Raw genomic sequence first — 14,460 nt, 5'->3', positions numbered from 1 at the left:
TGGTTACTGATTGCTAAAATAGAACAACACATTTGCTGACTCATGTTTTATGTAAATCCTTGTCACACAGCTCTTGGTAAAACCAACACAATTCTTTTGACTATTTCAGGTCTGATGTTTCCAGTCAACTGTGTTTTAAAAGCTAAACCTTTTCCTACGCCAACAGATTATTAGACAAGACAAGTGAAAAGGATTCCAGTGTGCCATAATGCCAATTTATTAAGCGTCTTACAATTTACCAAATGAATGAACAGGAAAGACTTTATCATCAAACAAAATGCAAGGTTTTTCTCTTCACTCTAATCATATCTTCAGACAGAGTGTATGAGTCTAGTCAAAAACAGGCTGTCCTGGGTTGTAATTGGCTGAACGTTTGTCCAGCTGCTCCAGCTGCTGGTCTTCCAAGTTTGCTTCCCCCCCCCCATGGAAGAGCCTGGTGGACCATTAGAACGACCATAGACAAGATCAGGAAGACCACAGCGCACTTCATCCTGTAATGACAAAATCAAAGTGGTCAAATTCAGCATTTTATTGAACTCTATTAATTACAGTTACTTTGTCTTGTTCACAAATAAACTGAATATTTCATTCTTACCTTTCCACCAAATTGATCTTTTCAAACAGAGTGATGAGAGATTCCCAGGTTGGCATTTGTGCTGACTTGTCCACTGGCACACGCCTTTATATTTACATGCAGCTCAAAGTGAACTTTGCAGTCATGCAACATTTTGCAGTATTGCAAAAGGACATAAACATAAAGTCTTATTGCATTTGGGCCATGTTATCAGTCTAATTTCAAATGTCTAGTTCAATTTTCCATTTAGCTCATATTAATGAGACAGTACTTAACTAAACAAGGAATCGTTTGACAGCTTGGTAGTTGTGAGGATTAACGCTTTTATTTATTTTTTTGTCAACGTAAATTCAATAATTAAGTCTCCCAATGCATAAACTTTGAAGCACACTTATTGATATTATGGTTTATTCTAATTAGAGATCCTCCCGACACGATTTTCTTTGCCTAGCCCATCTCACAGCTTTGAGAAAACTCATACATTTGACATTTAAAACTTTCCCTCCATGTACTATTTGTAGATTAATAGTAATAGATTTTTAAATAAGACAAGTGAAAGTGGCTTGAGTATGCCATTATGCAAGTTTATTAAGCATCCTACAATTTGCCAAAATGGATGAACAAAATGACTTTATCAGCAAGCACAAAGAAGCTATAATTTGGGGACCTGATTGGCTGATATATTTGATGCTGTTCTTTCTTATGGAAAAGAGCAAAAGGTTTTTCTCTTCATTCAAGTCATGTCTTCAGACAGAGTCCTTGAGTCTAGTCAAAAACAAGAACTGGCTGTCCTTGGTTGTAATCAGCTGAACGTTTTTCCAGCTTCTCCAGGTGCTTCTCTAGTTGCTGATCGTCCATGTTTTTTTTCCCCAAGAGCCTGGTGGAGGGAAAGAAGGTTCAGTCCGACAAGAGACACAACAAAATAATAATAGAAAGAATATTAGTGCAACAACTAACGAAAATTTTCCGATTCTGTGATGTTACCAGTGGTAGAAATAGAAATAATGTTCTTACCCACCGAGAATCTTCCCTCCATCTAAATAAAATACACATAAAAAGAAGAAAACAATCATCAATCAACACTCAGCATTATCAGCTATAGTACGTAACAGTCAGTGTTTTGTGATCTCATGACCGTACAGTGAACTATATGTCTCCAAATACACTCTCCAGGTTCAGCCATGAGGACGACCATGGACAAGACCAGGAAGACCACAGTACACTTCATCCTGCAAACACAAAAATCACAATGGCTAAACTCCATCCATCCATCCAACCATCCATTATTTATACACTGCTTAATCCGCATTAGGGTCGTAGTGGGGCTGGAATCTGTCCCAGCTGACTTAGGATGAAGGCAGGGGACATTCTGGACGGATCACCAGTCTAAGCACCCGGAGAAAGTCTGCTCATGCAAAGGGAGAACATGCAGAAAGATTCTGGAAAGACAGGGACGCAAACCGGAGATCTTCTAGCTGCAAGGCCAAAGTACTAACCACCAGGCGACTGTGCAGGCCATGGTTAAACTTCTAATTGTTCATTTTTTAAATTCTGTTAATTGTACATTGCAATTACCTTGTCTTATTCACCAGTAAGTGAAGTAAAACAAATTTAATTCTTACCTTTTGATTGACTCAAGACCAAAGGTTGTGTTGAAACAGAGCGATGAGACATATCTGTGCCTACTGGCACACCTCTTTATATACATGCAGGACTGATAGATTTAGTAATTGTGCAACATTGTGCAATAACAAATGGATATAATCATAGGATGCTACCACATTCGGGCCAGACAGGTTATCAGTGTAATTTCTACCATGAAACCAAATCTCGTCTAGACAGGCCTCTGTTCAACCATCACTTCCTTTAGGTTAAAGGTTTCAGTTTAGCTCCAGGGAATAAGGCAATAGTCTAAAAAAAAATGTTATTTGACTTTGTTTTAATTGTGTGGATTTACTCTTTTATTTATTTTGTGCCATTATAGATCCAATAATTGTAGTTTCTTCGTTATTAAGCAAAAAATAACTAAGGAATGAGCCAATAGTTCAGTTACAGTTCAGAAAAAGATCAACAATACATTGTATGGAACCACACTGCATCATTTTGTCCAACATTTGTTGAACAATGTTCTCTTTATTCTGAATTTCAAATGATAAGCTTTGTAAAATATGGAAGGAAAAGCATAGATTGTTTTCCCCTAATTTCTTACATCATTAAGAAAGTATCAAAGAGGGGAATGATTTGCTTGTTTCAGAATCATACCCTTAGTTTGGCTGCATTAAATGACCAACACATCCAGATCAACTAATTCCACTGCTGCTTGTTGCTATTAAACATTCCTCTCAAGCATTTCAAAAAGTGTTGTAATCCATCAAGTAATAACAAGTATTAAGAATCATTAATAACACCAGAACCACTTTAAACTTGCACTTGAAGACGATATATGAAGAGTTTATTTGCAAAACAGATAACTCCATTTTAAAAATTTTCAGAAAACTTTTTCGATTGTTTACTTGATAGAATGATAATAATTACAATAATAATTTATTTTTTTCTCTGTTTTGTCATGTATTTTTCGACTGAGTCGAATCCACTCCACTTCAGTTTGATTGATATTATCTCAAGTAAACAATAACAGAAAAAGTTTTCTGAAAATGTATCAAAACGGAGTTATCTGTTTTTGCAAATAAACTATTATATTATACCTCATACTTTTATTCATGTGCTAACATAATTCCACAAGGGTTTTATTCATCATCAGTTAGCCTTTCAACACCATTAAGTAACACAACTAACACAATGTAGCATTAGAACACAGGAGTGATGGTTGCTGGAAATGTTCCTCTGTACCCTTCTGTAGATATTCCATTAAAAATGATCTGTTTCCAGCTAGAGCAGTCATTTACCACATTAACAATGTCTAGACTGTATTTTCTGATTAATTTAATGTTATCTTCATTTTTGTAAAAAAAAAAAAAATGCCTTTCTTTCAAAAATAATGACATTTCCAAACTTTTGAACAGTTATGTATATTGTAAAAGAGCCTATAAACGACCTACAATAACCAGCATAAACAGCCAGTGTTATCAGTTGTAGCTACTCAGTGTTACCTCTGTCTGAAAAAATCTAACTTTTAGCTTTAAGGATCAATAGTAAGGTCAACTGGATATGGATTTCATAGCTGATATTGATTATTCATAATCAGGAGGTGCCTCTCCATTGCAGGAATAGAATAGAATAGAATAGAATAGAATAGAATAGAATAGAATAGATGGTGCAGCATTTGTAGGAACAGCCCCAGAATCTGCCATGATGTGCTCATATCACTAGCACTAACACTTGTTGCAAGACCTGTTGTCATGTCTGTTGTTACGTGTATGTGTGTGCGTGTGTTTGTTTTTATATCTCTTGTATTAAGTGCTTTTAATTGTTGTATTGTTTTTATGTAAATCACTTTGAGCTGCTCCCTGGCATGAAAAGGGCTTTATAAATAAAGATTGATTGATTGATTGATTGATATCACTAGCACTAACACTTGTTGCAAGACCTGTTGTCTTGCTTTGAAGAACAGCAGCATGTGAAGCTGGTACTAACTGGTTAGACAGTTCCCTAGAAGCTAAAAAACAGGAAGCTTGTAACCTAAAATTATAGAGGCCTGAAACACACATTTGAGTATCCCCCTTTTCTGAGTCTGATTTCTGGCTTCTCTCCATGGATCCTGTATAGAACTTTGGGAAACACTGATAAGACAAAAAAAATGTGTAAAACTATGTGTTTTCTAAAAATGTCAGACCTGATTCATGGTTAATGCACAGACACAACCCTCTGGCTTTCCACTTCATGACTTAACACAAAACAGACCTCCCTAATCTGCTTCCTGTTAAAACACAGAAAGCACCTTTAATGTTTGAAAATTAGGACTTTGCCCTTTAATTTTTTTAGTTAGTATTAAAAATTATGAGAAATTAGAGGAATATTTTGTGATTATATTGATTGTATGCCAACGCTACTCACATTATATTGCTTTGTTGTCACTCATGATGTACATGCGACTTGCTAGAGTTTGAGAATAGACGTAGACAAGTTCAAAATTTGTAGCACAAAGCTGATAATGACCTTCACAATTACACTCAAGATTCCTATAAATATTGTCTTTAAGAAGGCAAATACCATTTTTGTGTTGATCAGTGTCAGCTATATTCATTACTTTCACCGTGAGTCAGTGTTGCAGAAATAAAAACAATTATATAATCACATTATGAGACAATGTTACAGATACCTAATTTTTCACTCCGTTTGCTCAGCCAAGCTGCTTCTATTTACTTCCTTTTTCTTGTTATGAAACTAGCATTTTTTTTCCCCCATATAATATTTGAAATGCATTACTGTAACAAACATATCATTAAACTATGTAAATTTATCTAATGCTTATACAGTTTCTCTTAAAGATATCCTATCTTTCTGGTGGAAACCTCAATTTTCAGTGAAATAAGATTTTCTTTTGCATTTTCTTAGCACATTCTTTTTGACATGTTGTGTCGTTGGGAGAGACAATATCCATTTATGTGTTTCACCCAGAGTTAGGTCATGGTGGTAGCAAGCAAAGACCATTCCCGACTGTCTCATCCCTAGCAACGTCTCCCAGTTCCTCCAAGTGGATCCCATATATTTCAATTGCTATTTTCCTATTACTTGTGAACAAGATCCCAAGATACTCAAACTCTTCCACTTGGGGCAGCAGCTCATCTCCAATCCACCAGTACCAGAACCATGACCTCAGACTTGGGGGTGCTGACTGGCAACACGGTTGCTTCACACTCAGCAGCAAACTGTCCCAATGTGCACTGAAGGTCATGGAAAACAACAGAGCCACAATATTTTGCAAACATAGACACACGACTCTGAGGTTCCCAAACTGAACACTATCCACAAACCCACTATGCCTTGAGATCCTGTCCATGAATATTACAAACAAGGACTGGAGGCAAGGGGCAAGTTAGGTGGAGTCCAACACTTACTGGAAACATATTTGACTTTGTGTTGAGAACATAAACACTGCTCCTACTTCTGTTGTATACAAACCGGATTGTTCATAGCATTTTCCTCTTGGGGCACGCAGATCTACGCTCGTCCCGTCTGGGCTACCTGGTTGATCCTGCCAGTAGCATATGCTTGTCTCAAATATGCAAGTCTAAGTACACACGGCCGGTACAGTGAAACTGCGAATGGCTCATTCAATCGGTTATGGTTGTGGGCAGTCTAAGGCACACCTGTGCACTAATCATGGTGTCTAATCAGCATCTTGATATGGCACACCTGTGAGGTGGGATGGATTATCTCAGCAAAGGAGAAGTGCTCACTATCACACATTTAGACAGATTTGTGAACAATATTTGAGAGAAATGGTGATATTGTGTACGTGGAAAAAGTTTTAGATCTTTGAGTTCATCTCATAAAAAATGGGAGCAAAAACAAAAGCGTTACGTTTATATTTTTGCTGAGTGTATATGCCATCAAGTTTACAGAATGGAGTGCACATTTGAAGGGGGGTTTAGGTAAAATGATGCCATTGCATGGAGCCATAGGTAGATAACTAACGAATAACTAAAAACTCAAATATGCCTGTGAGAAAACTGAAAACTATAGCTTCTAGTACTGTTTTTTCTTTGGTTTTGGTAGGTATTTTTTGCATGTCTTGGTAGTGTAAGTGGTGCAATTGTGTGTGTTTGTGTGTTATGTTCTACCCAGCTGGGGCAATGACACTGCAAAGTCCTTGCTTTATCAGTGTTAACAGCTTGATTACTATCTTATCACTTCCTCGTGCTCTGTTTCCTCTTCTCTTGCCACTTAGAGGAACCAACAGTGAGGAGGTTCAAGGAGGGACAACAAAAACAGGGAAATGGTTGTTACGAAGTTCTTGTTGGCATTTTTTACTCTTTAAAACATTGCCTTTTTAGGACAGTTTTTTAATTACCATTGATAGTCTGCAAAAGAGATAATTCTCTATGTTTTAAGTAACTACATTTCTGCAGGTCACTTATAACACCCTGTGCTTGTCTTTTGTTCTGCAATTGCAGCCATTTGCACATTTTCTGCAATAGCAGATCAATAAAATATTCCAAACAGCAAGTCTTTCATAGGAATAATATGTTAGTTTCATTGCTAGGGTCCCATTTGAATGTGTATGTGAGAAAAAGCAAGACATCAGACCGAGTTACTTACATTCCAACAAATGAAATGACTGCTTGTCGGTCTGAACAGAGGAAAATGAATGATGTGCAGCACAGACAAGCACACACAGTACAGCAGCATCAGGTATAACGCAGATTCACAGACAGTTTGTGTGTCCAGGCCCAAGTGGATGTCTTCTCTGCACTTGAGGATTAAAGGCATATCGTGACTCAGCAAAAACGTATAGCAGGATATCGTTAAGTCTTGTGATACCTCTGATGATGACTGATACAACTTGAAGGGCACTTAGAAAGCTCATCCTCAGCCAGTGCCAATGCCCCGTCTTCCAGTTTCAAGAAAAATCGTCTGGATCTGGGTCCAATTTTAATAACTTCTCACTTTGTCCATGCTTCATCTCTCCACCAAGTTTCATGATATTCAATTTGTAAAATCCTGCTGATTAACAGACAAAAATATATAACACCTTTATCTTTCTATGGTTTCGGTAGTTATAATGAAAGTTTCCCTTATCCACAATTCCTAAATGAGCCAAAGAGAAGAGCTATTTGTGTAAGATGAAACCTCTCTGCTGACCACATTTGCAGTATCTGCCCTATAAATGGCCCTAACCAAATACAGCATATTGATTCTCTTTAATGGGGACATTTTCAAGTATACACTTTCTACGTGACCACACAAGGATCAAATCGTGTGTTTACAGAAATGTAGTACAGCTGCACAACTACCCAACCTCACCCCTGTGGATTTTTTAACAAGTGACAACTCTTGAAACTGGTTCCATCCGTGTGAAACTAAAGACAGCGGGATGTCTGAGGTCTTAACACGATGTGGAATAACAAGAGACCAATGTCTTGGGAAGATCCTGACAAGCCAAAAGACAATAAGAAGATACGAGCTGAGGGTTTTCAGTTTGATCCTGCTGTAAGCCCGCTCTCTGCTGCCTCAGTCAAGTTGCACTGTAGCACAAAAATTCCAAGACCTGAATGTACAGCATCAGCTAAAAGAGACTCAGTCAGCCATCTTCAGGTGCTCCTGGACTTTGTTTTTGTCTTTCCTGCTTTGATACTGCTGTCCTCTTCTTTCCTGTAATACCAAAGTATTGCCTACATTTTTGTTGATATATTTTGAGATTGAGGTGTAGTGTAGTTTTGTTAAAATGTTAAGGTCGTAGTCTAATGGAATATCTACATAAAGGTAAAGAGGCCCATTTCCAGCAACCATAACTCCTGTGTTCTAATGCTACATTGTGTTAGCTAATGGTGTTGAAAGGCTAATTGATGATTAGAAAACCCTTGTGCTGTTATGTTCGCACATGAATAAAAGTGTGAGTCTTCATGGAAAACATGAAAATGTCTGGGTGACCCCAAACTTTTAAACAGTAGTGTGCAAATCATAATTATTTGTTGATTTGAGACACTTTCGCACCTCTAAAGGTTTCGTAACATTGAAGATACCGTTATCTTTACACAGAAGTTACCGCCGCAAAAAACACATTACTCAGCATGGCATTTACATAGACTGGTAAACAGCTCTTGTGCAACCATGAGCCCAAACTAATTTAAATTTTTAGTCATGATGACTGAACAGAAGAGCATTAAGCAATACTTGTTAAAGAACTGCAAAGTCTTATTTTACAAATTAAAACAGCGGTATTCAAGTATTCATGTCCAAGTATTTTGTACAAGTCTACAACTGAATTTATGACGGATTCATTTATTTATTTTCAGTTTGTGAAATTCTGATAATTGTGAGAATACTTCATGACAGGTACCCAAAGCCCAGAAGCACCTTACAATACTTGTTTTGCTCAAACAACAGTATAAACCTCTAGTTGCTAATAAATAAACAGAAAATATTGTTAGCAAATGTTCGCATTCGAGAAGCTTGTAATTGTACGAGTAACTAAAGCCAGGAACATTCAGAAGAATAGGAAGTACAATAACTCCCTCAGATGTGCAAGTAGAAGGTTTCTTAAACAGATAATTCTCACGTAAAGTACAAAAACATCAGATTTGTACACTTGGGGTTACTATGTTTTTATCAATAAATCCTAAACCAACATCTTAAACTGGCTACTACCTCATGATATAGTTTAACCATTCAATGTTTACTTTCTGCACGGGTGTCACAGCTTGTAAAGGACAAACACAAGCAGGTTACCGGCCTTAGTTACACTGAAATACCAGTTAAAATGGAACAATGTTCGGAGGGGAAGAAAAGCTGCCTCTGACTCAGGTAATAACTGCTGTTACTGTCAGGGCCTCACTTCATTGAATTTGTCTAAATTTAATCAAGTTTACAAAACTAGCAGCACCTTTAACTCTTAGATGCACGAGTGACTGGACCCTACATTCTTCCATAAGTGGGTCAATAATGACCCGTATAAGAATCAATATGTTTTTATGCCATTTTTGTCATTTTGGTTAAGAATGCTCATTTATATTATTGTTTGTATTATATTTTTGTCCACACAAGTATAATTGCATGTTTGAAATATGGTTATTTTTCACTTCATAACACATTTTGAACATTTTGATAATTGAAAAGGAAGAATATTGCACAGAGCAGCAATAGAAGAATGTCAACATCCATTTTGTTGACATTTTCTTTCCTCCAGCTGTTTTATTGACCAATATGGTTTATATACGCTTGAATTTAAATAGATTCAAGGACTTGAAGTACGAGAAAAACTGATGAAAAATCTGAAACAACCCTTCCAGCATTATCCACATCTCGATTGTACAAATGTATGCCCAATGAATTCCACACACATGTATTTTTTTTTAACAAAATATGGCTAAATGAGTGCATATGTTGTATGTCACTGAGTTGGTGACTCCTACTGGTGTTCAAGATGCACCTGCAGTGAAGCTGAACTCTGAGAAAGAACATTCCTCCCACATGTTGCATCCTCTGAGTCAAGCTCATTTTTGCTCATAAAAAGGCAGAGAAAGTAGCTGGCAACATTATTTATAGCCCTAAAGCAACATTTCATTGGTCACTCAAAAGCTTGCCAAGTCTGCTGGATAATGCTAGTTTGAAAACATTAGAGCAGTTTTTAGGCCGCTGAGTTGGAGTTGGGTCTTCCATTTTTGAGGAGAAATTTACAGATATTTCCTCTCCTATATTTTGCCAGTCAGTGTTGGATGCCGGCAGTTCTTAGAGGTCAGCTTGGTGTGTTGGAATCCTACTGTCTAACTGTCAAAGAAAGTTTTTTTTGGAAGTTATTGCTGTTATTATCCCCAACTATCCAATAACAATGCAGCATTGTACACATGCTCACAGAAGCACACACTCCGGTGCTCTTCTTCTTTCATTACAGATGGAGTGCTCACTCTCTGCCTGTTCTCTGCTGGGTTTGAGGGGTCCTGATGCCACTCACCGGCTATTGAATAATGACCCCCTGAGACCCAGCTTTAGCCTAATCCCTACTTGAAAGCTGTCCTTCCTCTAATTCAATCCCTCTTTAAACCCTTGCTGGAGACAGACGGGTGGTGCATAACACACACACACACACACACACACACACACACACACACACACACACACACACACACACACACACACACACACACACACACACACACACACACACACACACACACACACACACACACACACACACACACCTGGATTAATGCAGGCAGACTTGAGTGGCTGTTCCAGCAACACATTCGAACTGAGGAGTGACACAGGCATCAAGGGAACCAGGATGTAACATTTAAAACTGGGATTTTGACGCTTATAGTGACACTGAAGTGACATGTAGTTGGACGCAGATGTTCAGAGATGAGCCATTAAAGTCAGTGAGAGAAAAACTAGAAAGAAAGTGGCTGCAGGGTTTTACCTGAACAACAACCAAGTGCCAAATTCTGGTAATGATTTAGTTTTTTTTGTTCTTTTGGTTAGTTTATAAGGGTTTCTGGATGATGTACATACATGGGCAAACTGCTTGTTAACCCTGCTTGTTATTACACATTTAACTTTTGTGATAGGAAACACAACTAAGCTAAAAAAAAATAAAAACATGAATTGCAGTCTCAGTAGCATGCTGATTTAAAAAAGCATTGTTCTAAAAATCATGGTTCTCTGGCTGTAATCAACCAAAAATAGACAAATGAATAAAAAAATAGTTGAGGGAACTAATGCTATCTGGAGATGAAGTAAGTGGGCCACAGTGCTCTCTGTCTGCTAACCTTATTAGTCTGAATGAATTGTAAATACACACAAAGCTCTAGTGTTTGTATCATAATAATTGTTCTGAACATTTGATGCTGAAATAATAAGAAATAATAACTCAGAGCAGATCAGACTGTGTAGGCCCCTATTCTTATGATTTCCAGGAGTGGTTTGTGGGCATTTTTGTTTTTTGAAACTGGACATAATGAGCAAGTGATCTGTCTCAGAACTCTAGGATACCATTTGTGTTCATACTGTAGAAACATTTCAATCAAAAGGTTGCCCCAGCCTAAAATATACCTGCTTACTTAGGAGGAGGAGACTTAAAATGAACAGTTCAGCCCACAAACTCACAGGTCAAATGTTTACTGGCAAGTGAGAAGTAGCATCATTTGAACTTCTGTACGATTTGGCATTCGCTTCACTTTTCGTACCCGTATGCTACGTCCATCTTTTACATACAGTCTGTGGATATTTATGGGTGGTCTGCAAACACATAGGTAACTCCTTCTTATTCAACAGTAAGAGGCTCCACCTTGTGGTTCAACAGAGTACTACAGTTAATTTAATATATTATTAGGAGCAATGGATAGAATAGAAAAGAAAAACACTTCATTCATCCTTTACAGGAAATTACTTTGTTACAGAAGTACGTTAACACGCAGACAACCCACAAATCCGATAGAACACAACACACTAGTCATCAATATGACCAAATGCATAGTATAAAAGTTAGAAAACAACATAAAAGTTTAAACATATGCACAGCATATACATCATTAAGCTAAATTCTTAATGCCCATTGAAAAGCCTGAATGCAGTTAGTAGGAAGGACTTCCTGTTTTACTCAAATGTATTGGGAGGTTTTGGCTATGTTGGAATGAACACATTGGCCTGGCACTGAAATCACTCACTAAGGCATCAAATGTGTATTAATCTGCAACAAAAATAGAGCTCTGCTTTTTTCCGTTTCGGCAATGTCCGCCCAAAACAGCGATGTCCTGCTGTTAAAAGAAAGCAGTGTTTAAAAAAAAAATGTAACAACATATTTGTGCCCAATTTGAAAGATTTATTTCTTCAAAAGTTCTTTGTGGAATTGTGTGCTATAGACAGAGGAAGGCATATTGTGGATTTTGGTCTTTTCATGGGATTTGTTGCCGACATGAAAAATATAAAGTAACACCAGCATTATAACTTACAAACTGACACACTCCCCTTAACTGGACAGATTATTGTCATAGTGAAAGCTGCGCTCATGGTGCATATTCCCACTAAAACTAGCAATAAAAGTAACTGTCCCACAGTAAACCTGTACTGAGGGGAGATGAGACTGTGGCTGAAGGTGCTCTGCCTCAACACCTGCAGATTATGTATTGGTTGAGCATTCTCCCCCAGTCACCTATTGGACTGATTCCAGCCCGACACCAGTTGTGGAGCTCGCCTTCTTGATCAGATCAATTAACAGTCAATTCTCAGTAGGCGATCTTAATTTTTTTCAAACAGTGAATGCATCACATGATGTTTTTCAGACGATTTTTATAACATATTCAGACAACACAACTGATAAACATATGTTATAAACACAAGAGGAAAATGACCACATTTTTTGGAGAACAAACGTAGCCTTCACAAACCCCAGCCTTCAAATAAAAATGCAGTTGTACACGACCGTTCAAAAGTTTGAAGCTCACCCAGGCAATTTCATGTTTTCCATGAAAACTGACACTTTTATTCATATGCTAACATAATTGCACAAGGGTTTATTAATCATCAATTAGCCTTTCAACACCATTAGCTAACACAATGTAGCATTAGAAAACAGGAGTGGTGATTGCTGGAAATGTTCCTGTGTTCGCTTATGGAGATATTCCATTAAAAATTATCTGTTTCTCGCTAGAATAGTCATTTATCACATTAGCAATGTCTAGACTGTAAGTCTCGTTAATTAAATTATATCATCGTTGAATAAAACTGCTTGTCTTTCAAAAATAAGGACATTTCTAGGTGACCTTAAACTTTGAATGGTAGTGTATGTTTACAACACAACTGAACTGGGAGCATCTCAAAAAGAGAATAGGACCAAGCTTTCGTATATCACACCACAGTGATCTAATACATCACAGCTCGGTGGCATGTAAACTTTTCAAAACAGAAACACAGGACATTGAAGCATTTATATAACTGAATAGAAATAGAAACAGGAGGAAAGTCTTCAAATAAGTTGACAGGCAGGACATTCTGTGGAGAGTGAAATAAAACCTTCTCAGAAATAGTAAGAACCCAGCAGACACATCTATAATAAATGTGTCTTTAGTTGCCTGATGGGCTGCTCACATCAAGACATAAAGAGATCCGACACGCAAGACGTTACTGATGCTTCAGGTGAAAGTATGTTGCTTTCAGATGTGTTTCCTCTTCTTGAATTGTCACATGCTGCAGCATGGGACAAAGTGAGTAAGCCTGGAGTTTATTTTATTTCAAAGGGGGTTACCCAAAAAGAACATCAAGTGTTTTTTGACAACACCCTCGCTGTTGTCTCTGACAGAAAAGCAGATACAAACACAGAAGGGATGCTTTTGTTTGTAAAATGTTTGACATCCATATTGGAGACAGTTTCAAAAGCTGTGTCAAACAAGGGAGCAGAACAAATCACCTCCATATTTTTTTTCTGGGCCACCAATTGAAACCCTTCTACACAAGAGCAAACACTGTTATGCTTAGTTGCCATTGTATTACAGACACCTGAAGTGGAATGCAACAATCCTGCAATAAATCCTACCTTCATCAAAGTTTTTTTTATTGAGAAGTGTTCAACTTGCAATGCTACCAAGATGTACTGTGTTGCTTTTGCTGTTTTGTTCAAGCCATTCTTTAAAATGAGAGTAAATTCGATCTGTTTCAGAAGAGTGTGATTAAATGAAGGAGTTATTATGATATGCTTTATCTGAACAGACATGAATATACACTGCATGGCCAAAAAAAACTAAGCATTTAACTAAGCAAATAGGTAAGAGCCTTCCACTGGATAATTATTGCAGTGATGAATATGTTTCAGCTACAACAACGTATTTAACCCTAGCTGATACAGTGAGGAGCTTCTCATTTCTTTAACAACCATGTTGGAAGACATATTCTTTGATCATGGAAAGGATGTTATTCAGTCTCATAAGGGTCAAATAACTGACCCGCATCAAGCAAAAAAAAACAACTAAGGAGATAAAATAAGGTTAAGAACTGTTCAACACATTATTAAGACCTGAAGGATAGTGGTGAACCATCATCTTCGAGGGACAAATGTGGTCGGTGGTGTGGTCTGATGAGTCCAGATTTACCCTGTTCCAAAGTGATGGAGGCAGAAGAGACGGGCCTGAAGTGGTGCATCATAGTTAATGGTTACAGGCCTGAGGGGGTTAGGGTTATTGAGTATGGCAGTATTCGCTGTGGCATTGTTTCGATAAGCTTCTGCACTGTCACAGCATTTGTTTCTGTCCAGAGATGCATTCATTTTTCACAAA

The 14,460-nt window shown here is 37.5% G+C and overlaps 2 protein-coding genes across 2 annotated transcripts in view; one reads left to right on the top strand and one right to left on the bottom strand.

Annotated features, from left to right (window-relative positions):
• Positions 1 to 14,460, bottom strand: part of LOC110945556 (moronecidin-like) — a 307,687-nt gene that overhangs the window by 14,931 nt on the left and 278,296 nt on the right. The gene's annotated exons all lie outside the window — the stretch shown is intronic.
• Positions 1 to 14,460, top strand: part of LOC110957911 (exostosin-1) — a 405,942-nt gene that overhangs the window by 246,617 nt on the left and 144,865 nt on the right. The gene's annotated exons all lie outside the window — the stretch shown is intronic.

The sequence above is a fragment of the Acanthochromis polyacanthus genome, chromosome 16, assembly GCF_021347895.1.
Source record: "Acanthochromis polyacanthus isolate Apoly-LR-REF ecotype Palm Island chromosome 16, KAUST_Apoly_ChrSc, whole genome shotgun sequence".
Lineage (NCBI taxonomy): Eukaryota > Metazoa > Chordata > Actinopteri > Pomacentridae > Acanthochromis > Acanthochromis polyacanthus.
This window is presented reverse-complemented; position numbering and strand designations above follow the sequence as displayed.